The sequence below is a fragment of the Rhinolophus ferrumequinum genome, chromosome 28, assembly GCF_004115265.2.
Source record: "Rhinolophus ferrumequinum isolate MPI-CBG mRhiFer1 chromosome 28, mRhiFer1_v1.p, whole genome shotgun sequence".
NCBI classification, from domain to species: Eukaryota; Metazoa; Chordata; class Mammalia; order Chiroptera; family Rhinolophidae; genus Rhinolophus; species Rhinolophus ferrumequinum.
In genome coordinates this window covers 5,829,441-5,853,142 of record NC_046311.1, presented here as the reverse complement: position 1 = coordinate 5,853,142, position 23,702 = coordinate 5,829,441, and the positions used below count along the sequence as shown (strand labels likewise).

The 23,702-nt window shown below is 43.3% G+C and overlaps 1 long non-coding RNA gene across 2 annotated transcripts; it reads left to right on the top strand.

Annotated features, from left to right (window-relative positions):
- Positions 1-1,893: 1,893 nt before the first annotated feature.
- Positions 1,894-6,466, top strand: LOC117018921 (uncharacterized). Of its 2 annotated transcripts, none has more exons than XR_004422368.1 (3): positions 1,894-2,441; positions 3,125-3,266; positions 6,384-6,466. It is a non-coding gene; the product is annotated as an uncharacterized LOC117018921 (long non-coding RNA). The 2 variants fall into 2 exon arrangements; XR_004422367.1 differs by lacking the exon at positions 6,384-6,466 and adding an exon at positions 3,403-3,507.
- The last annotated feature ends 17,236 nt before the right edge of the window (positions 6,467-23,702 follow it).

Sequence of the window (23,702 nt, the reverse complement as noted above, 5' to 3'; positions counted from 1 at the left end):
GAAGTGAGTTTTCTGCAGGCAGCATATAGTAGGATCTTCTCAATTAAAAAATGAAACTTGTCCTAAGAAGAATACAAACGGCCAAGAGATACATGAAAAAAATGGTCAACTACACTAGCTATTAAGGAAACGCAAATCAGAACCACAAGACCACCATTTCTTCATGCTGGAATCCTGCAAAGCAGACGTATTTGTTAATGTTTCACATGTGCTTTCCCGTGGGGTGATTCTCAGCACAAGCGGTTAAAATTACTTCGGTGAGTCTTTTCTGTCATCAGAAATCACAAGTCTTCATTACATATTTTGCTCTGTTTTTATTTGCTTAGGTTAACCTACGTTTTTCTTTGAACTGTAAATAAATAATAATGTTTTTTAGAGTCTAAAGGAAAATGTGGGGTCCCTCCACCTATTCAAAATGGGGACATCACTACATTCCCATTGGCAGAATATGCGCCAGGGTCATCTGTTGACTACCAATGCCAGTTCTTGTATGAACGTCAGGGAAACAAGCAGATAACATGTGGAGGTGGAGAGTGGTCAGAACCACCCAAATGCTTAGGTGAGTCCTTTGATGTGCTCATGGATTCTGAGAAAATCAGCGTAATGAGTATGAGATTTTGCTGTTTATAATCAAATTTGGTAAGTTAATCAATTCTGCTGATTGCTTGACTACCAAATATTGATATGTGAAGAAATAAAGTTTGCAAAATTCTTAAGCAACAACAGCAACAACATTCTTTAATAACAGCTCTTTCTATGATAATTGACATTAGAATTGTTTGATTATGACAGTTAATTATTACACTTTAACATAGTTCCTCATTTTTATATCATTGCTTGTATAAAATGATTTTAATGTACATGATGGATTTCCAATAAGTTGGATTGGAAAGGATTTTGCGAATGAATTACTGGACGAGTATAAAGGATTCTATGTGAAAGTCTGAAAATCTGTGGAAAATGTATTCTACTTAATTTTTTATGTTCATTTTTTTGTACCTTCAGATGCATGTGCAATATCAGAAGAAATTATGGAAAAACATAAAATATAGTTTAAATGGAGTTATGAGAAAAAACTTTATTCTAAAACAGATGATTTTATTGAATCTGTGTGTAAAACTGGGTATCGTGAAGTCACCACATTCTGCATTTTGAGCAATCTGTCGGGAAGGGAAAGTGGAGTATCCCACTTGTGTGAAAAGATAGAGATAGAATGAAGTCATGAAATTATAATACGCACACTTTTTTAGGATTTTTTATTATAATCACAATTCTTCTTAACTTTATTTTTTGAAGTGTTAACTCATTTTTGTTCATAAGTCAGAATTTGTGTTACTCTGAAGTGGATGAAATAATGATACTCTGAGAATAAAACCTTACTACAAAAAGCACTGCATTAAAACGTGACAAACTGAAGTGCCATGTCGTATTCATAGGACCTGTGACCAGAAATTAGATGCAGTCACTTGAGAGCCTGCCTTCGTCCACCATTCTCGACCTCTCTCAAAGCTTCGTCCATAATTTCTGTGGCATTCTGAGATATGATTTGGGAGGAAACAATATCCTGCTTTTTATCTTTGAAATAATACTACTTCACAAATACCAAACTATGCTTGTTGACAAGATACCAAAAATTATCAGTTCCTCTTTTTAGCTTACTTACATGTAAAGAGAAAAATATACACAAAATGATGACAGACAGCCTCCTGCAAGATTCTAACACTTTTAATAATTCAAACAAATCATAAAGAGGACTTAGAATCCAGTTGAGTATGTAATAGTTATTCACTAACATAAAAATGATAATCCATATCAAGAAACATTCACACCCATACCCCACTTTGAACGCTAGTTTTTACAGAACAACACACAGAATTTTTACAGGGACTAGAGTTGTGTTTAGAGATAATAGAGGTAAGACTTGATGTTTAACCTCTTTATTCTTATCTCTAGAGTCTGATTGTTGCGCCTTTAGCATATCACCGTTTAATCACAGGAGTACATTATTTTAAAATAAAGGAAACTAAAAAGCAAGGTGATGCATGCTGAGAACTGTGAAGACCTTGTCGTAATAACCTTGATGGCCGTAACAGTTTCATGCACTTATTGGTACAGAAGTATTTTGGAAAATGTTCAAAATCCTGAAAAAATAGTTTTTGTGATCACACATTTCATCAGCATGAATTAGCTAAAATCATTCTGGACAGACACATTTTAAAGTTTCTATGAAAAATCTGAAAAACGTAAACATGGAACAATGTCAGCCCTAGATTTTAGGGGGTCAGTAGGAACTCGACCGATGGGGGTGTGATGAACAGCTCGTCCATGGAAAGCTGACTGGGAAGAAGGAAAAGAGGGCCTGCATCTCTCCTCACTGCTGAGAGGTCTGAGTCTCAGAATCTCCAACAAGAATATTTTGATGCTACAACTCTTCGGGGGAGGTATGGACTTCATTTTATATCACATCAGAGATACACAGCTGGTGAAGAACAGTCACACGCTATCCCCTAAGTTACATTTTCTCATTTTAGAAAAGAAAAATGTGTGCTGCACTCTTGCCGTTGAATATTGGGCAGCGACCATTTACGATATTATTAGACATAACTTACTAACATATGAACATCCAATGAGCTCTATTCAGCAACCAGCTGGAAAGTTCTGTAGAGATGATAAACTCAGAACATACTTTTCCGCAACAATCCAACATACAGAATAGAGAGAATAGATTAATGAACGCTGGTGGAGCTACAGTCAATATTCAACCGGTGTTCACATTTTTCCATTCTGTTATATGAAGAAATAGATACCTATGAATTCCTTAGAATCCAAAGATACGCTTGACCCTTGACTCCTGACCCCAACCCTCACCCTCACTATGGCCGCCAGAATCGCGCGAGAGCAGGGGTTCTCGAGATAAACATGGCCACCACCAGGTCCCGAGAGCGAGGCGTCTTGGGTAAATAAAACATGGCCGCCGCCACGTCGTGAGAAGCGTGTTTCTCACGATAAAACAGCCCCGCCATATCCCGAGGTTGCGTTTTCTCGCGATAAACTAAACATGGCGGCCGCCACGTCGCGAGGCGGCGTGTCTGTTGGGATAAACAAAAGTGTTTCCCATTCCAAGGGCCCGTCGTCCGGACGTGAACAGTGAGGTGTAAATGGTGAGACACACCAACCAGCCTCTTTACCGCTCAGACCAGGACGTGGAGGCCTCTCCACACGGAGTGCAGGGGACGCCACCCTCCCAGAGCCGGAGGGTCACAAAGGTAAGGAGAGAAAGCACCGGCCTTCGCCACACAGGTGCTCAGGATGGGGGAGGCGGAGGGACAGGGAGTCTCAGGTCGCCCACAAAATGGGAGACTGCCAGGCCCAAACCCACTAATTCTGCCGATCTAAATTCAGGAAAGAGAAAAGGACTCGCACCTTCTCTAACTTCAATCCTGCAGACACAGATCAGGAACTGTAATATATGAACACCTAGAATTCACAGAAAAATTTCATTTCCAAAGACAGTCAGGAAAAATCAGGTAAATACAACATTTGACAAGGGTAGGGTGGGCTATTAGGTCTTAAAGGTAAAAATAGGAGATTTACAGGTAATTCAGGAAAAGTTGAACACATGTGGCAGTAAAGTTTTGTTAGGCTCCTGGTTGGAGTCTGTCTACTGCTAAGGGGCTTGTGCTCAGGGTTTTATTTGTCTTTCACAAATTTTAAGGAGGTAGGTCGGGAAAAGGGGAGCCAGGCTGGACAAGGGAGGCCTGTGTTTTTAAAAGTGCCCCTTTTCCAATTTTTTTCCTGTGCGTAGCTCAGCAGGCTCGGGGCAGCTGTGGCTGTGCTTCCATTTCTGATCTACTTGGCAGAGGGCACAGGGTACATACTAAGACTTTCTCATTTCTGTCAGACTGAAAAATCAGCTTCCATTTTTGTCAAGTTTCTGATCGGTTTTAAATCCTTTAAAACCTGTTTCAACGTACCAATTCTCATAATCTTGTATCTCTATAAAATTTACACAGCTCTTGATTTTCCCTTCTGCCTTTTTTATACCTAATGTTGATATTAGCATTATAAGACACAAGATGAGAAGAACTAATTCAAAAGATTAAGAAGAGTTAAATTTCCTTGTATCCCTTTGTGTTAAACATGTGGTCTTTCTGTAGGTTCCAATAAAACAGCTTGTCAATGAGGTTCTCTAACACATTTTCCAATTAGAAGTTTTTCCAATGCAAAGGATCCATAGTCTGGCCACTGATAGGTAGGATTTTAATAGCTACTGGGGACAGAGTCCGGAGAGCAGTTTCCAGGCTCTCGGCCTCACGTGGAAGGTGCTGGCTCGGTAGTATGGCCATCAGCTGTAATCAGTGAGCCATTAGCCACTAATATCACTGCCGTGGCTACGCTAAGGAGTTGGTTGTTGGTTGGTTGGCAGAGAAGCGGACGGGGTTGCAGTTAGCAAGGAGTTGGTTGGTTGGCAGAGATGGACGGCGGATTGCAGATGGTGTGGCTCCTGCTTCCTGTGTCTCCAACCCAGCCGCCAGCGAGACTATAGTGGTATGACTCCCCTATGTATGGCTCCGTGGGTGATCCTTTTTGGCCTCACCATGTCCTGTGTTCTTCTGCAGGTAGCGGGACCAGAGTCCCTGCATGACAGCTACTCAAACCAATTAGCCTTTTCTCAGCTGAACCAAGGAAGCCAAAGGCTTTCTGTCCCTGTGGTATTTCCTTGTCATGCAAAACAGCACAAGAGACATAGATACAAAAAATGACCACCTCTGGGAGAAAAGATTCAATAACGAAAAGCTGTGAGTCGCTACTCCCGAGAAACTAGCTTCAAATATTTTTTTTCCTGCCAATCTACATGTAGAAGAGAGGAAAAGGACATGCTGCACTTCTAAATTCTCCCAAACCCCACGGAAATAGACTGGGAAGGATGACAGGAAAAACGAAAAACCGCTTACTCTGCCGGCAGACGCCCTGAGCTCCCAGCTGCAGAGGTTTCCAGGAGCTAGCAGTAGTGATTCTCCTTGCGGCTCTCCAATCCTGTGAGGGCTTTGGACATTAATTCTTTTGCTCTCACCTTGTGTTATCGGAGAGCCAGTGTGAGCCATGACAGGAAGGCATTCCAGGATGTAGGAACAGCGCCTCGTGAACAAAGGAAAGCAGGCCGAGGATTTATTAAGAGAAATATATTCCCGAAATGCAGGTGTGGACAGGCACAATAGGAAAGTGACTGCGGCCAAACAAAGTAATTTAGGATTGTATTTTAATGAGGGTGTGAAATATTCAGGGGTGGAGTGACAGGTGATCCCGGGCGTTGCCAGGGTGTGTCTGTTGACGACTCCTTCCCACTGGAGGAGGGATTGCCTTGTAGGAACTGTCCAGGGGACACAAGCTGTGGAGAGTTTTCCCTGACTGGAATGCTGACAGGGTAGTAATCCATTACAGTGAGCTGTAGCTGCACCTTTTCTTAGGAATGATGCTCTTTTCTTTGTTTCCCCTCACATCTTCCTTCCTTCCTCCCCCTGTTCTCCCAGTGGCCCTGCTTCTAGCTGAACTAATCATCAAATTAAGGAATCAGATTAATAAGATAAAACTGAATTTTAACATATGTGCATCGGGAATTCACAGACGCGTAAAAATTCCAAGGACAGTGAGGTCAGATTGGGTGCTTTGCAGGTAATCTAGGAAGAGTGTCACACTCACAGAAGCTAAATTGTTAGGCAATCCGAAAAATAATGGGACACGGGGGAAGGGTGGCCAGCAGTCTCCACTGGGTGTCTTCCCACCTTATGCTAAGGAGTTTATGCCAAGGTCCCTTCCTAAACCAGGTCTTTCCATCTGAATCGTTAGGCAGGAAAGGGGGAGGGTCAAAGGTTCTTTATGAGTCTTTTGTTTCTTAACAACCAGCTTAAAATCAATATCCCAAAGGCAAAATTTTGTTCCTCTTCATTCCCGCCTTTGAAACTTAATAAAGTTTCACATCCAGAAGTTAAAATGGTAGATTGTTCCTTATTTCGTTGATCTGGTTTTTGGTCCTGAGAATAAGTAAATTGTTGAATCTTATGCACATGATGCAATGATGTAGATATATATTCCCAAAGTTCACGTTTTATTAAATATCTGGTTACTTGCTAAGTTGGGGGAGGAAGAAACTTTCCTGTACCCTCAAGATTCTTTTGGCTGCTCTAATAATCAAACAGACGTGAGACAGATTAGCAAGAGAAAAATAAGCAGATTTAATACATACATCAAGGTCAAGGGAATCTATGATTCCTCACTTGCTTTTGAAAATGAAAGTGTCTCACAGACCTAGGCAGTGCCCTCCTTCAATCTTCGGACGTCGCCCAGTTAGTGACTCATGTTTGTTCCCATCCCTGTACCCACAGGATGGCAAATGGCCTCAGCAAGCTTTGCTTTCACCGCCACCATGATGATAGTTATCTCACCACGTAAAGTTCTCTGAAAACAGAATGGCCGCGATCGTAACAGTCTCTCAGCACATGTAATGGAATGCTACTGCAATGAAACAGCTGTAACTGCCACATCACCCTGCTGGACGAGCTTCTGCGTCAAGCAATCCTTCACGTCTCTGTCATCTCACGCACTCTCTACAGGACTTTCTCAAACTTTCTCTGGGCTCTTCAGTCCTTGAACTTCTCTCTCCATGATCCTTCCCCATTCTCAGCAGGGGACGTCCCCTCCTGGACAGAGAAATAAGAACCATCTGACGTGAATGCCTCATTCCAGCCACAAAACCAGCCCCTTCTCCCAGACAAGCGTCATCTGCTACTTGTGCCTTGGGTCCCACCACTTCTCACTGTTCCAGGGACCCTCTGCAATCACTATACAATATTTTCCCGATATCCCCCTCCTGTCTCTCTTTACTGACTTCCCATTTGTTTAACATACTCAGATTTTACCCTTTTTATGCAAAAGACTCCTTTATTCTTCCCCCGCCTTTTAAAAACTACTCTAGCATCTCATTTCATCAGTGACTTCCAAAAAGTCTCTTCCACATCTAATAAAGTTAAGCCTCTAATATAATGAGATTTCTTATCCCTAGTGTTTGTTATTTTTTTAATATTGATGGAAAGATTGAATTAAAAATAATGGAGGGGCAGGGCAGTCAGGTGGCTCAGTTGGTGAGAGCCCAAGCTCTGGGCCACAGGGCTGCCGGTTCGCTTTCCACATAGGCCAGCGAGCTGCACCCTCCGCAACTAGAATGAAGACAACGAGCTGCAGCTGACACCCCGGTGGTCGGGGCTCATTTGGCTGCAACTAAGATTGAACACAGCACTTTGAGGTGCACTGATGCAGAGCTCCTGAGTGGCTCAGTCGGTTAGAGCGCGGGCTCTCAACCCCAAGGTTGTTGGTTCGACTCCCGCGGGAGATAGTTTTTGTGCAGCGCTGCCTGCGACTAAGGTTGAACACAGCACCTTGAGCTGAGCTGCAGCTGAGCTCCCGGGTGGCTCAAGTGGTTAGAGCGTGAGCTCTACAACCACAATATTGCCGGTTCGACTCCCTCTAGTGATGGTTTTTGTACCATGCCCCCTGCACCTAAGATTGAACACCGCGCCTTGAGGTGTGAGCTTCCAAGCAGCAGGGTGGTTCAGTTGGTTAGAGCGCGGGCTCTCGACCACAAGTTTGTTGGTTCGACTCCCGTGGGAGATAGTTTTTGTGCAGCGCTGCCTGCGACTAAGGTTGAACACAGCACCTTGAGCTGAGCTGCGGCTGAGCTCCCGGGTGGCTCAAGTGGTTAGAGCGTGAGCTCTACAACCACAATGTTGCCGGTTCGACTCCCGCTAGTGATGGTTTTTGTACCATGCCCCCTGCACCTAAGATTGAACACCGCGCCTTGAGGTGTGAGCTTCCGAGCAGCAGGGTGGCTCAGTTGGTTAGAGCGCGGGCTCTCGACCACAAGTTTGTTGGTTCGACTCCCGCGGGAGATAGTTTTTGTGCAGCGCTGCCTGCGACTAAGGTTGAACACAGCACCTTGAGCTGAGCTGCGGCTGAGCTCCCGGGTGGCTCAAGTGGTTAGAGCGTGAGCTCTACAACCACAATGTTGCCGGTTCGACTCCCGCTAGTGATGGTTTTTGTACCATGCCCCCTGCACCTAAGATTGAACACCGCACCTTGAGGTGTGAGCTTCCGAGCAGCAGGGTGGCTCAGTTGGTTAGAGCGCGGGCTCTCGACCACAAGGTTGCCGGTTCAACTCCCACAGGGGATGGATGGTTTGTGTGCCGTGCCCCCTGCGACTAAGGTTGAACTCAGCACCTTGAGCTGAGCTCCCGGATGGCTCATAGTGGTTAGAGAGAGAGCTCTAACCACAAGGATGCCGGGTTCAATCCAGTAGGGGGCGTATTGTGTGCCCCCTGCGACTAAAATTGAACACGGCACCTTCCCTTGCTGAGCTTCCCGGAGCTCCCAGGTGGCCCAGTTCCTGGGCTCCCGGGTGGCTCCGGCTCCCCAGCTCCCTCCCTTCCTCCCAGTGGCTCAGTTTGTTGGAGCGAAGCCAGGTTCGACTCTGGGCCCCTCTGAAACTGATGAAAATCAACATATTGGAACTGAACTGAGCTGTGCCCCCAAAACTAAGATCGAAAAAAAAGCTAGAGATGAAACGAAATGAAGCTAGAGATGAAACTGGAAATGAAATGAAACTCGAAACGAAGCCAGAGACGAAGCTAGAGATGAAACTAGAAATGAAGCTAGAGATGAAACTGGAGATGAAGCTAGAGATGAAACTAGAGATGAAGCTAGAGATGAAACTAGAAATGAAGCTAGAGATGAAACTGGAAATGAAATGAAACTCGAAATAAAAGCTAGAGATGAAGCTAGAGATGAAACTAAATGAAGCTAGAGATGAAACTGGAAATGAAATGAAACTCGAAAAAAAGCTAGAGATGAAGCTAGAGATGAAGCTAGAGATGAACTGGAAATGAAACTGGAAATGAAATGAAACTCGAAAAAAAAGCTAGAGATGAAGCTAGAGATGAAGCTAGAGATGAAACTGGAAATGAAATGAAACTCGAAATAAAAGCTAGAGATGAAACTAGAGATGAAGCTAGAGATGAAACTAGAGATGAAACTAGAGATGAAACTCGAAATGAAGCTAGAGATGAAACTCTAAACGAAAACTAGAAATGAAGCTAGAAATGAAAGGATGTGTTCTGGCTTTTATTTACAGGTACAGAAAATATTCATTATATACAATTTTGGTTCAAATCTTCAAGCAAGTGAAAACTTTTTGTTTTTAATTTATTGGAGTGACAATTGTTAGTAAAATTACACAGATTTCAGGTGTACAATTCTGTATTACATCATCTATAAATCCCATTGTGTGTTCACCACCCAGAGTCAGTTCTCCTTCCATCACCACATATTTGATCCCCTTTACTCTCATCTCCCATCTCCCACCCCCCTTAAACTTATGTTTTTAAGTCATCATTTTTCTTCTAAAAATTACGTTTCATAAAGAATTCTATAATGTATTGAAATATGAATCTTCTTTCTGCAATTCATTTTATGTCCTCAACGGGTTCTTGATAAGACAGCATCCTTGGTAAGAAAGGCCGAGAAAGGGGTAAGAGAAAAAGAGATTTTTAAAATAAGCATCACTTCTGGTCAAGTATTTATTAGCCTCAGTCCTTCTATATTTCATGTAATTAGTCATTGATTTAACTAGGAACTTTTGAAAGCATGAAAACACACTTGTAAAATTATACCAGAAGTCCCTTTTATAAACGCCATCTCTTTTACTACATAAACACTTTTTTTTACAATTTTTCTAAGATATTTATTTCTTTTTGTCTTAGGAACTACAAATCAAAGATACACTAAAACATTTAAATGGCATATGAAAGTTTTCTATTCTGATTTTTACCACAGTTAAAAATCAAATATAAAAGTTTTACACCCATCATTTTGTTGTATTATTTTAATAATTTTAATCATTGTTATTAGCATGTTCTCCTATCAGTTGAAAGATTTATACAACTGTGTTTCCAACCTTTAGTATCTGTACATGGAAGAAAATGGAAGAAAATGTGACTTTTTCTACCTCTGAAAACATAGGTTAATTTTTTCACATTTAAGTATTGCACATATAAACTGATTTATTTATCTAATTGCCAAAGTGTTGCAAATATCAAATAACACACAATGCTTTCATTAGTTAAAAAAAAAAGAATATTATTTTTTCCTTTATAATGACCAAAAAGTAGAAATGTAGAGCCTAATCTTTCTGACATTTACAACATGATGACTGTTGACTAACAATGACTAAAAAAAAAAAATAAAATAAAAAAAATAGTTGTAAGACACAGACCTTCGTCTTTGAATACATCTTGGATATTTTATCTGCCCTCTGTCACGTCGCACTCCAAGATCAGGTCCAATAGTAGATAACTGAGCCACATACGTATCTCTCCTACAAAGAAGCTCAATATATTCACCATGGAAAATATATGGTCTGTTGTCAAAATCCCATTTCAACCGTAAATTATTCTTTTCCATTTCAACAGAAAATGTGCAAGGCTCTGAAAAATTAAAAGAAGAAAATTATGTTGCTACATCTTGGGTCTGCCAGGAAGCATTGTGTTGTGATGACGACCTTCAAATTTCCAGGCATTAGCGTGTCCAGTAAGTTAGACAGAGTTAATATTTAAGTCAGAAAATATGTTCAGAGCTTACAGAAAATGGCCTGCTGTGTTTCTCTGTAGTTCTTGGTAGATGTCTGACTACATAGGCACGCTAACTCACACAAATGTAGCACGTTAAGCGTTCCATGAGTGTTCTACTAGCACAAAGAGCACGGAAAGTGAAAGGATACGGTTTATCTCATTAACTAGAGCCACAATTAGTCGTACGTACCTAAACACAATGGTGGTGTGGTCCACACTCCCTGTGAACAGTGGGACACTCTAGGCCTTGTAGGAAATGGTGATCGAAGCACCTGTATTCTACTGAGGAACCATTTTCATAGCTGCCTCCTACTGAACTAGTGATAACTCCATTTTTAATAAGTGGAGGAGATGTACACGTGCCTTTAGATTCTGAAAAATAATTGTTCACATATACAGTCAGTTGCTATAATCAGTACCCAGTGCTTTCATAATTGTTACAGAAATACAACGCTGTTTTATATAAAAGCATTTATGATAGGTCTCAAATAATTTTTAAATACAGCATTTTAAATATTGACAGCATGAAAAATAAATGTATGCATGTAGAGGATGCCCAAAAATGTATACACATTTTAAGAAAGGAAAACTGTATCAAAATTGTAATACGTACCGATAACAAAAGATGAATACACGTCACATTGGACTTGTGCAATGATAGGTGCCCACCAGCGTCCAGACACTTACAGTGAACTGCTGCTTGAGCAACACTGACCAAAGTGTCCACTTATAGACATGTTTTTGGCTCCCATGCGTGTATATGTGTGTCTGGCTCTCTCTCTCCATATATGTATGTATATAGACAGACAGACACACACACGATCACTCGGTTGGGGGAAAAAGACAAAATGCGGGTCTATTTCAGTTCTGATGAGGGCGCCATCTGCTGGCAGACTCCCCACAAGACGCTGAGGGGGAAACTGGCCTTCCTCTGCGGGACACAGTGGAGACCATCACTTCACACATTTCTCCTCCCATCGGATGGGGATTTCCTGGACGGTATTGATGGCATGTGGTTTATTTCTGGACCCCAAAGCCTCGCACGTATATAAATACAAGACATTCTAACGCGGCTGTCCTTGGCTCAGCATCTTCTCTCTTCCCTTCTCTCCACTCTCCTATTCCTCTCCTTACTGTAAACCCTGGAGGTCAAACTCAAGGTTGAACATGCTGGGAGTGTGCAATAAAAACATGGGACTGGCTGTGTTCACAAGACGTTTTCTTAGTATTCACTTGGGCTGCTGGCAAGAATAAGAATGCCAAAGCTTTCTTCTTCAGGGATTAACATTTCTTCCAGCAGCAAAGAGCTTACAGAAATTAAAACTCAGGAGATCAGATACCAGATATGGATCATCTGTGAAGGAAAACCGAAGAAAAGAACTGTTTCCTTTCTGGTGGAGAGTGACTATAGCCTTTACATGGATTACTGCTCATCCAATTAGTCTTTCTACAGAAAGACTCTGACCCCACGTGGTGCTTTCTTCCTGTGTCTCTAGGCGAGGGAGGGGCCAACCACCCAGGGGACCCCCCAATTTCCTTTATGACTACTGACGACCTACTGTAACTGCCTCCCCAATAGAAATGGAGAATTTCAGGACCCTAGGGAAGGACTTTGTGATGTGATTCACTGAAGTTAAAGAGGTGACACTGCTCTCCAACAGGTGTCCGAAGCTCAAACCCACATTCAATCCTGCGCTCACCTTTTCTTGCAGACGCTCTGTCCAGGACACGATTCCTTGCCAATGTGCTTCTCGGCAGCCTCCATGCTCAAGAATGGGTGCCCGGCCCACGATTCTTGCTTCATTTTCTCTTTCTCAAAGACAAACCACAGGAACCACTGTAGATTTCTACCTTGAGCCTAACAGAGAGACCGATTGCAAAATCCACATTTATCTACAAAAAAGAACTTGTTTATTTCCTAATGCTGCCAAGACTTTTGATTACAACTCTCTGACTTGGACCTTTCATCCACACGTGTTTACAATGCAATGAGCAGAGACGGCTGAATAAGCCTCGGGGACTTCAGAAGTCAGGCTTGGACCAGAACCTGCTTATCAGAACCTCCCGTGTTTCATAGCACAAGAAAGCATGTGTGGCCATTTACTAGACTATAATGTTAAGCTTAAAGAAAAATAACCAGTAAGATTTCAAAAATCAAAATACCATGGTGACTGTCACGGGAACCCTTGCGTGGGTGATACATCAGACGTTCCCAGCTGTTGTCACCTGGCACACATGTCCTGCGGGAGGGCAGTGACGGCTCTGAGGTGCGCTGACACTGCACTCTCTCTCGTTTGCACGCTTCCAACACACCCTGTCACAGGCCACATGTTTGTGGGCCTGGCTAAGTGGAGTGGTGGATGACATTATCTGGTTTTAATTAAACTATCATAAAGTAGGCACGTTGTTTTAAAAGATCTTTCTCCCAAGAGCTACAGACTGAAGATAACACTGATCATGCAAACACGAGTGACTCAAAAAAGGGAAGGGTGACATTTTCCTTGACTCTCGTACCATCTCTTCAGCAGCCATGTGATGAGGCAAAAGCATGGTAATGCAGTCAGCTGTGAGACGGCGTCCGCAGAACACATGGGAAGTCACCACGTTCATCCTGTTAAGTATTTACATCTGCTGTTACTAAGAATAAGTGTGTCGCAAATGCGTGTATTTGGTATGTGCTGTTAGCTAACAATAGTACACATTCGGCCTGATCAGGAACACAAAATAAAATGGTATTCATTTCATCCTATTTTCATGTTTCCTACATGACATGTGATTATTCAGTAGAGTAGTAAGTATGCTTATTGAAGCTTTCTGAAATCATGGCTACGGTTCATAGATATTACCACAAAAATAGACACATACACTTTTCAGGAATTCCATATTCAATGGAAACAACTAGAAACCACTGTTTTAATAAAATGTTTTTAAATAGAACAATTACCTTCAAATCTACTTTTACTAAGGTAACTACTTGACTGTATTACAGAGGGTGGATCAGAGAAAAATGACTAATACTTGTACTATACTCACTAAAACTGTATTATACTCAGTATAAGTACCACCCAATACACGTGGACTTCTTAATATATAAAGTAATATACTTGCTATCGCTTGCTACCCAAAATAGAAAATTGTAAATGATAATATTCAACGTGAATGTAAATAGTTCTCATACCAACTTCCTGCACCCCATCACAGAAATGTATTTCTAATATGTAATTTTCTATACACTTAATTATTTTTTAAAATTGTCTGATTGTTAACCTGTGCAAACCTTTTTTAGTTGAAATCAACAGCATTTCCAAATAAAAGCACATGACCTACAACAAATCAAGTACTTGTCTAGCTGAAAGGGAAATCCAGCAAATTCGAACATAACCAAACTTTTGTAAAGTCTTTTAGCTTCTCTCACTCATATTCTGGGGACTTCAGAATGTCAACTTGTGTACATGACGTACAACAGCTCTACACTGTCGTAAAGGGATCCATCGAGACAGACGTACCCACCTTCCTAAACTTCAAAAATGGCTCACAAAATAAACGGAGATGATAAAGCTAAGAATTTCTTATGGAATTTGTCTATGATATAGACTCTGGGGTCTTACAGAGATTCCTACAAATCTCAGTGAAATGAAAACTAAACAGCCCAGAAGCAGACCCAAAAATACGTCTGGTGACCCAAATATGTGATATGTACTAGAAATGACTTTTTTTAATCGATGGAGAAATGATATTCAATAAATGGTGCTAGAACAATGGTTTTCCATAGGGATAAAAATAAAAAGGAGTCCTTCAGGTCCCTGCAGGAAACAGATGCCACATGGATATTAGGACACTCAGAGGAAGGTTCCACACAGGGACCATTTCCAGAGATGCGGGCAGGACACAGTGAGACCACAGAGGACATCATATCCCGGGGCTGGGCACAGAAGAGCCATCACTACCTCCAGGCCCCAAGTCACAAAGGGTGAGAAAGAGTCTCCAGAACCCAGAAGTACAGCTCCTGTGTTAGAGGACGACCTGACGGCAGAACTGACTTCCAATCAGGAGGCGAGAGCAGCACTTCGGGGAACAAGCTGGGGTATTCAACGACGGAAGTATCTGCAAATTTGCCATAACGATCTCTTAAGAATGCCTACATGTGAAATAACACGTATAAAAAGGAAAGCAAGAGAATGATGACTGGGGGGGGTTAAGGTGACCACCTGCTAACGGCGGCAGAAGGATGGGGTACCACGGTCATTACCAAAACCCTAGCTTCTGCGGGAGGTGACGGGCTCATGAGTAGCCGGAACATGACACAAATAACTAAGTGAATCCCTCCTACGCACACAGTCGCTTACGGACACTGTGACGTGACTGCAGCGCGGAGCTGGGCAGACAGGTCACCTAGGCTCGTGTCCTCTGTACCGACCGGACGCTGCCTGGCCTTGCTCTGCTCTGCCTGTTCTCTCCTCCAGCACTAAGAGCTCTACCTCGGAGGGCAAATTCCGCATCAGCTTACATGACAGACTGCCCTGCCCGGGACACGCTGTCAGAGTCCGTTCATTTTAAGTCGGCCGGCCCTGCCCCTGCTGACTCTGATCCCAGGGAAACCCCTTGTGGGAGGCCCTCTCGTCCCTGTTTTGTGTGTTGACATGCCCACTGTTTTTACTTCACTTACAGGATTTCGGAGCATGCAGATTCTGAAAGCTCCCATTCTACCGACAGACAACTCCCCAGGATGGTGCTGTGGATTTCTTTATTTTTTGTCACTTTCCTGGGCTTTCGGGAGAAAGCGGTACGACCTCAAATGATCCGTCAGCCAACGTGAACTCGAAGTTCTCAGACATTCCTTTCGCGTGAGAACAGGTAGCTAGGGGTGGTCTGAGCTCTTTGAGAAGGGAAAACACTGTCCATGATTTAGAAAGATGTGTTTCACTGGTTTGACTCAGGATTCTTAAATTATTTACCAGACTCGGGCTGAGCTTCGAGAACCAAATGAAAACAAACAGAACGAATGTAAAAGAAAACTGGGCTGCCAACCACAGAGGCTTTCAATAGCGAGTGAACACAGCTCACCACACAGCAGCTTTCAGACATTCAGACCAGAGACACAGGGTCATTACATCGAGAGTTGTTGAAATGGCAACAGGCCGCGTTTCAAACAATCGGTTCAAATGCCTTTTCTTTTAGACTCCCTTGTTCTCTCCCACTGGAAATGGTTCCCCAGGAATGTACTAAAATGTTAATGTAATTTTATTTGTAAGAGAGTCTAACCTACTGATCTTCTAAAGGATGACATGTGGGTTTTTCTTTTCCCTTTTTAACATGCCCCCTTTAGGCAATCTGTCAAAGCCAATAAAAGGGGTAGTTTGATTAAGTTAGGACTCAGGCATGCCCTGGACGAATCACCCAGCTCGGATTCACTTGCTTACAATTTGCAGAATAATTACTACTAGTTACTGACACTGTTTTCCTGACTTATTAACTCAACAGGTCCTTCGAAAAGCCCTGGTCTCTAATTCCACCTAATTAGACCTAATTCCACCACTGGTTCTAGGGATACAGTCAATCCGAAACTCAATTAGAGACCTGACTAAATTCCTTGGTCTCAGCATCTTCAGGTAGGTCACACACCTCTCTGAGTGACAGTTCCTTCATCTAAAAACATGATACTAACCCCCGTGTCACAGGTCAGAGCGACCACTTCAGCTGAGAGCACTAATCCTGAACACACAGCCCCTCACACAAGCTATTTCCTTTCCTTCACTCGATAGCTGTGCACGACTTTAGGCCAAGTTTGAGGGCACAAGTCCACACAAGACCACCCTCTCTTCTGCCACCAACTGCAAGTTAAGGATGGTGATTCCCAAAACCACCCTCGGGGTCAACAGCTTGCTACAAGGACTCAGAGATCTCACCGAAAGCTATTCTACTCAGGGTTCCACAGATTCATCAGGAAAGGATCCAATCAGCCAAGGACAGACACTCAAAGGGCAGAATCCACGAGGGCTTCAGTACAGCAGTTCAAAGTGGACTTTGGACTCAAACTCCTACATTCTGCCCGATTAGCTGTGTGACCTTGGAAAAGTTACTTAACCTCCCTGTACCTCATGCTCCTTATCTGCGAAGAGCATCGATTCTCTTTCTCGATGGCCCACCATCCGATTCCATGCTTTGTTGACAACCCTCTTTATTCTCTGCTTGCACTAACTCAATCGGTATGTTTTTTGTTGCCCCTCCTGCTTTTTTTGGTCGAGGAATCCTTTCACCCCTACTTTGTCCTTCTGTTTGTTACTGATTTCCACTCGGCGTGCAGACGAAGGGACAGCCCTTCATAAAGCCAGGTGACATGTTTCTTGAGAGTAGTATCGTTTCTAAGCCTAGTTAAAGAGAATATTTCAGAAGAGGGGAGGCTATTCCATCACTCTACTCGCTTTTAAGAAGGGAGCTACACGGAGGCGTACGCTGTGATTTGCACATGGGCTGCAGAAAACGCATCCACATCACCTTCCTCGCGGTTCCATCTCCGAGGATCACAGGACACGCGTCACCACACCTCTCTAACTGTAGTGTATAAACTGCCAACACCTCAAGGGACAACCTTGTCAACACATGGGACTCCAAAGCTAGGATACTGTCAATTCTAAACTGGTCTTCTAAAAGGTAAATTATGGCTTCCGCCTTGTTTTTCACATCTGTATTGATTTTATGTCTGCCGGCAAAATAGAATCAGCTCGCAACTCTGGTGGAGTCAGGCTCTGGCTCGTATCTTCCTTATTTATGTCAAGTGAAGGGGAAGAGGCTGAAGAGGACACAAGCCTTCACATCATGTGATCAAAACACAGGTGGTCGCACTTGCCATCCTGGAGCACAGCGGTCACACACTCAGGTGGAAATGGGCACCCCTCTCCACACCCAACATCCCAGCACAGTCACGTGCTGAGACCCAGTCAGGTCACAGCGCTGCTGAGAGCGACCCGCTACAGTAGCCTTTTCATTACGTCATGGGTTCCTGATTGGCTGGAGCGACAATAAGCTGTTTCAAGTCTCCCCTGACGTTGCCCCCAGTCCAGAGTCTGTAGTTTTAATCACAAATGAATGACAAAACACTAAACGCAGAAGAATTGAACATGGGTTAGAGGAGTGCACTGTGCAGAGAACACAAACTTGCAAACAAAATGAGTTTGTAAAGGAAACATGAAAAAGCTGGCAAACTGCATCTATTAAAACACCTCCCGGGCCTCTGGGGGCAGATGCTAAGGCCGTCGAAACGAGGGAAGAACCTGCTAAGCTTGAAGAGGCATTCGTGTTTCCCCCTCGCCCTCCCCGTTCATGAAAACCATCAACAGGACTGGCAAGGGTTTGGCAAGAGGCCCCGAAGGGGAAATCTGAGGGGTTTTCAACAATCACACAGTGGGATTTTTAAAACCAACTGAGAATGGATTTCGTTCCCATTCCTGACGACATCTACCATGTGCTTTATTAAAAACGTCATCACTCTAGCAGGTTAAATGCTTTTCATTCACCTGCCCAAGGGAACATCGGAAGAATCAGTGACAGACATTCCGGAAGGTATCTGCCATATCATCACCTGCCTGCTGGCTGGGCCGAGCTTTGAAGACGTTCGAGGTGGAAAGTCAGCCTCGCCGAGAAGAACCCATTAAGGCAGCCAGAACCCTTAGAAAGAAACGAGTCCAACGACTTGTCACACTTCTCCTCTCCTTCTGAGTGGGGCACGTCGTTGCACTTCGTTCCGACGGGACTATCTTCTACACTGTACAGGATACAACACCCTTTTTATGGAACTTCACACAGAACACGGTGGATGCCTGAGTGACACAATGTCACTATTTACGTTTTCTCCTTTAGAATCTACGTGCATATACACACATATACTTGTAACTCTAGCAAATACCACAGAGGAAATTCGCAGACGTACAGGTTTATCCCTCAGAAGATGCTTCCCTTTCCAGTTTAATTCAGCACGAAAGCTGTTATCTGTGAAAGCTGGTTAGTATTAGCCTTAATTCCGTGCTACTTTGAGCGAAAGATAAGGGAGGCGATACGAAGTTTGAAATTTTCTCGTTTTCTAATTACGGGAGATGAATGAAAGCAGCCGAGCGAGCATATCCCCTTTATGATCAATGGCCCCGGTAAGGCTAATTGCCCCAACCCTCAAACTCTAAATTAAAAAAGACCTCGGTAACCGGAAGGTCTGTATGATTAACTGGTGGGGAAGATCAAGCGCGATACGAGGGGCTGCTGCTTCCAGGTTTTCCTCAGTTTTCTGTCTGTCACTTGCAGAATATATGCTCTGAGCGGCCGGGTGAGTCTCTCATGGAGATGCACGGGACTGCTGCAAGCGTGGGGGAAGATATTTCAAGTCTTAATGAGCTGCTGCTTCGGGGGGAAACTGGGATGTCAGTGGGTCCAAGGACCCGGCTGCCGTGGGCAAGTCCAAGTGACATCGTCCCGCTTCTTTTCAAACCTTAACTGCTCCAGATATCCCGTTCAACCCGGAGCCATCTATGGCTTCCAGACATTGTTCTCCAGTTAAGAGTGGCACTATCTGTACTAAAATGAGAGTTAATGTTTACTTATCACTTGTGTGAGAATACCAAATACATCGCACCAGCTAAGGCTTAATGAATGAGCATGTTTGCTGAACTTATGTGATGTTTAATGAAGAATTCTGCCGGTGCACGTATAAAATGGCATAACTCCGTGGACCTGTGAAGTTGTTTATATACTTTGGCTCAGGAACAGCATTCCTGGGAATTTATCCTGAAACATAACTCAGCAGATGTGGAAACAAACAAACAAACACAGCATTTATAAAATATTCATTGCGAATTATTTAAAAGCTATTAAAAGCTTTCCAAATGTCCAACCACACTACAGCTAAGTACATGCTTCACCCTTTAATGGGAAGTTAGGTAGACGGTAAAAACGTAAGGATTAAGAAAATATTGCAAACCAAAATAGTTTATAATGTAGTGTTACTTAAAAAAGCATTATATAAAATGTAACGACCCTAATCAGAAGTATATGCTACTGTGCAAACATGGAAACAGTTGCTATGGTAAATTAGGGAGTTGTTGTGAGATTCTTTTTTTCCTTCAAAAATCTGTTATTATTGCTGTCACCACAGTTTTGTTTGTTTGACTTGAACTTGACTGATTTTTAAATTAATAAGGTATGTTAATTTTCAAGTATCGCATCTATTCTTCCATTCTTCCGCTGAAGATGATAAATGTTGACCGAGATGAAACTTATAATATAAACCATGATTAAAAATTCACAACACTGGTAATGGTAAAGGAAATTCAAGTAGTTCACAGTTCAAAGTATGCTTTTAGGGGTCTATGGCATTTACACCCCTTAAAGTTATTACAGCTTAGATCTGCAGTAAGACTTTAGGCTGACCATGGTAATAAGCACACACACATATGTTGCTTTTTCCTAAACCATTAGAGAGGAAGCTGAAGACAATTTTCCTACTGAAAACATTTCAATGTATATTTGCCTGGGAGGGAAAAAACCCCAGCCTCTGATACAGGCACAGAACAATGATCAAAATCAGAAAAACAGACATCGTCTACTATACCTAGCTCATAATCCATATCTACACTCTAACAAACAAATGTTCCCATGCTTGTTCTTTTCTTGGTATTTAGGATTCAACCCAGGTTCGGGCAACGTATTCAGTGGCCAGACTTCCTAGTCTCCATTTGTAAAGCGCCCTCCACGTGGGTGTTTGGGATCTTTTCTCGTGACGAGACTCTAGTTCAATTTTATTATGAATACCACAGATATGATGACGTACGTTTCTATACTTCCTTTTTTTAATGCTGACAAAAAGAGAAATTAAATATTGTTCTTAAAGCTTGAATGACATGTAACCCCATCCGTAAGATAGCACGCCACTAGAAGGACACCACCCTCTTTTCCTTTGAAAAGATTAACAAGAGAACAACGCACGGCAAGGTCGAAAGTGTGCTTCCTAAAGGATGACAAGGGAAGCGCAGTGTTACGAGTCATAAGATCACCAGGTGAAGCAAAACCTTCCACCAAGTGAGGAGTTTGGATGGGTTTCATTTCCAGAAGCTTCTTTGCAACTCCCCTTCTTTGACCCAAGAGCAATGGTGAAGAGGCCCAGACCTCTGAAATACAGTTTTGGCTCAGAGCAATTCAATCACAGCGATGCTGCTTCTAATTTTCAAGATCACCCCGACCCTTCTCTAGCTTGTGACCCTTCTCAGCTTCACCTACTCCGTTTCCAAGTGAGCCGACCACGGACTGGCATCGGAACTGGGAAATTAAATAAAGAGAATAAGAGAAAAGGATCCCGTATTTTTCAGGCTACTGTGTTACTGGAAACACATTCACAATAACCCCTCTGCTTTCTGCAGACACTCTTCTGGAACATGATACTGTTTGATGCATTTACTGAGATTCCTCAAGCTATACTTGACGAGATACAGGCTGGGTAGACCGTTCACAAAAGACAATTCATTCCATCCTCACGAAACGCTGTTCAGATTTCCACCCGTGTCTCTGTCGGTTCCGTTTACAATGCATGTTTGCTCAGGAAACAATCCCACACTCATCCTGCCACATCCACATATGTGACACCGCGTCTGACTATTTCTAACCTTCCCAGGCACGATTCCTTTAGAAAGTCCCAAGTGAATGAATGCTGCTTCCTGCTTCTCTTGCCCGTGTGACACTTAAAGAGCTATTGTTTATATTTGCACTGGACAGGAATGGGTGAGGTGGGTTTGCTTGAGGCCACCCCTCTCAGCATCTTGAAGAGGAGAAAAAGCAAGGATGGGCAAGTCAAACAAGTCAAAGCAGAACGACTCTGCTTCCAGGGCAAAGAAAACGCGTCAGGCTGCCCTATTGTACAAAACCTAGGCAGGAGGACAGCACAAACACAAGCCAAGAGACGAACAAAACAGCCTTCGACCCTTGCATAAGTTTGCTGCTGCAAGTTAACAAAGCACCTCCAATCTTCATGACAACATAGTAAGTTGGCATTTCTCTCCACCAGGGGCTGAAGTTCTCCAACACCGTTCTACTTACAACTTCAGCCACGCCCTCTCCACATCTACCTTCTGCAAGGACAGGCTGCCGCCCCTGCATGACCTTGACTTTCTCTGACCTTCCTTCCTGTCTCCATCACTGCCCACCCCCCAGCAGGGGCCCTGCTGCCTCTAGCGCCCTGGGAGAGCTCATCCATTCTCACAGCTTTAAACTTCGCTTCCATCCTAATGGCTTCTACATTTACATTCCCGGCCCGTGTTCAATCAAGGGGAGTCCTCATTAATCACGAGCGCCTGTTCCCGGTCTTCAGTTGCTGGACACGCGCAGCAGGAATCTCTCACTGCACCGCACCCTTCACAACACTAATTCCTAAGCTTACTGTAATCTGACGTTGTTGTGTATCACTCACAAACATGACCCTTTGATTCCCGTCTGATTCCAAACCCACGCCCGGTCTGCCCTGTGATCCCAGCGTTGGCGACCTCAGAGCCGTGGCTGGGCTATCTATCTAGGCAGGTGACTTCCACGTGTGTCTCCTCCTGGATCCCTTACCTCCCGCAGCTCCACTAGGAAATCCCAGCTGCTGCTGGGTCTGTCCACGTCACTGCCTTTCTGGGATTTCCAACTTAGTTCGTTAAAACTTTGAGCTCTTCTCCCTTCTCCAGCGCCCTCCCCGCTCAGTGCTGTTCCCATCTGCTCAGACTCGAGTCACACTTACAATACGGCAGTCGCCTTCCTATTGTCTCCCCCACCCTGTCGTCACTGATCTCCCTTGTGCACACCTGAGTCTCTTCCCTGCCGTGGCATTTCAAATCCCGCAAAACAGGCAACTCCTTCAGGTGATGGATGTGTTGATTCCCTGGGGAATGAGGGGCCGGGGGTCCTTTTACAACGTGTACGTGTATCAACTCATCGCTTTCTATGCTTCAAACACACTGCAATTCTATTGGTCAATTGTACCTCAATCAAGCTGAAAAGAAATAGAATAAAATCTAACCTCAGACCATTTCCCCGTGTTGCTCGTTACTCAACACCATGCTTTCTACATTTCCATGAAAATAAAATCCTCGCCATTTTTCGAAGGACTCTCTTTTCACCTCCCAGATGGACAGGAGTTGCTAATGCTGTTTCCGAGAGAACCAGTCAGTCATAGATTTCTTATCTTTGTGTCATTTACCTGGTATTCTCTCCTGCTCAACAGGCACTCAAGGCTAATTTGTCACACTGAATGCATTTCCCTAATCAGATTGTAGTGCTTCTGAAACAGACTTCTGCTCAAGGAAAAATCTGAACACTTAGTAGGAGCTTAATAAATATTCATTGATTGATTAGAATTGCCTCTCCTGGTTTCATTATCGAGGCAAACTGAAATACGGTAAATAAACTGCCCTCTCAGGGGGGCTTCTCCTCCCAGAAACGAGTGGAGATGAATCATTCCACTGAGTTACAAGAGTGTCTGGCCTGGCACCCACAGACGACAGTGAATTAGATTTGTAAAAGAGTTTCAGGGCTAACAATGTAAGATGTTATTAGTAACACAAGTAAGGAATCCTTCTAATGTATTGTGCGACCTTTATCTTGATGTACTGGAGTAGGAGATTCACTCGGATATATCAGAAGGGGGTGAACGGGTCATTTCCATAAAGGATTTGGAAACAAAGGGCAGACACTCAGACTGGGAACATTCGGGTTTCTCTAAGGACCCACCGGAAGAATGCACTTGCCCAGGGCTTGTGCCACACCTTCCAGAACAGTCTGCCCACAGGAGGAAGCGGTTTACAAACAAGAAAGGTACTTTTTACATATAAACTTGTAAATAATAACCAGCAATAACTGAAAAGAAAATCCCAAACTGGCATATGTCAACTTAATGAGATTTGCGGGGAAAAATATGATATTCTTTAAAAGCTGGCTTCAAAATAGACAGAGCGTCTGTAATCTAACAAGGAGTAGGGTGTAAGCAACACTAAGATTTAATATTTAGTGTGTTAT